Source organism: Poecilia latipinna, unplaced genomic scaffold (genome assembly GCF_001443285.1).
Source record: "Poecilia latipinna isolate Pla-1442-1.1 unplaced genomic scaffold, P_latipinna-1.0 Scaffold212, whole genome shotgun sequence".
Taxonomy (NCBI): Eukaryota; Metazoa; Chordata; class Actinopteri; order Cyprinodontiformes; family Poeciliidae; genus Poecilia; species Poecilia latipinna.
Window position 1 is genome coordinate 447,595 of NW_015112828.1, and position 1,526 is coordinate 449,120.

The window sequence follows — 1,526 nt, forward strand, 5'->3', positions numbered from 1 at the left end:
ACAAAAAAAAAAAAAATGATGTAAGTTAAAGGAGAGAAGAAAGAAAAAAGACAAAAAAAAAAAAAAAAAAAAAAAAAAAAAAAAAAAGGGGGGGGGGGGGGGGGAGATCGGGCTTTTACAGTGACTAGATTCTTGAAAAAACCTGCAACATAATATTCGTACTGCAGGACTTTTTTATGTTGGCTTTAATTCACGCTTACTATGGTCAATAAAACAGTTATTGGCTATAATAGCAGTGTAGCCAGGTGCCAAGTCAGCGTCTCTATAAAGTTTACCAGCAGACAAAAGAATAAATTGGTTCACTTGCTGTGGCAACTTCTTTCTGGATGCCAGGAAATATGTATTCAGTGTCTCTACACTCTAACTCCAGACCCTAAACTCCACTACTGTCCAAAAATGTCTTTGAGCCACTAATTATATCATATCAATTATATTATATATGGCATTATTCAACCTTGATCAGCTAAATGCATTTTAGATTGGTTCTGGTTCAAGAGCACCTTAATATAAAGAATGTATAAGTTTATGATCTATGATTCTCGAACCTCTCCCTAAAACATTTGACTGGGCTTTGCTTAGTTTAAAAACAAAAAACCCTTAAGGCTGTGGTTAATTCTATTACTTGGACGCATTTATTCCATACTTTTTCCATCCACTAAGCATTCCCGTTATAAAGCCAGCTTCTTTAGAAATGAGCTCAAGTACCGACTTTGGATTTTCCTTACCTATGAGCCATTATAATCAAATTCTCACTTTAAATACATCACTATGCATGTAGTGGATCTATCGCTATGCTATACAAGCTTCACTTGTTGAAATCATTTTTGTAATTTTAATTTGTAATAAATCTTTTTTTTTTAAAGTTAATTCAGTGAAAAAAATAGTTAATATCTCAAAGATTTATAAAATACTTGCTACATTTCAAGCACTTTTATATTAATTGTGATTGTTATAACTTGAAACAAACAAAAAAAAAAACATAAAATCACAGGGAAGACTTCTAACTTGACAGCTGCAGCAGCTACTGAAACCTTCCATGAGAAGGGTGAAACACAAAAAGATTACTGCTGAAGAAGCTGGCTGTTCACAAAGTGTTGATTGCCAGTATCCTAATGGGAAGTTTAGTGGAAGGCAAAAGTGTGGCAGGAAAAGGTCAACAGGCCCTAATGGAACACTGGAGGATTTTGAAGCCAGGCCCATTAATGTACAGTATATTTTTCATTGGTTCTTTAAAATATTGTAATATGTTTTCATTAAATGTAATCCAAAGTCATCAAAATGAACAAAAATAAAATTTCTGTGTAAAGAATCTATAGGAGATGTGTTTTTTGTGTTTGTTTGTTTTTCTTTTAATTGTTGAACTGTTAACTTTTCAGTGCTAGTGTTGGTGAGATTTCAAAGATGTGCATCCAAATTTATGACATAAAAACTTTCCCTGGATGGATCTTTAGGCTTTTCTATATCGATTTCTTCCTTTTATAAGCCCCCCCCCCCCCCCCCCCCCCCCCCCCCCCCCCCTCACCTCT

The 1,526-nt window shown here is 34.5% G+C and overlaps 1 protein-coding gene across 1 annotated transcript in view; it reads right to left on the reverse strand.

Annotated features, from left to right (window-relative positions):
- The window catches only part of kcnj3a (potassium inwardly rectifying channel subfamily J member 3a), a 62,485-nt gene that overhangs the window by 59,140 nt on the left and 1,819 nt on the right, over positions 1–1,526 (reverse strand). The gene's annotated exons all lie outside the window — the stretch shown is intronic.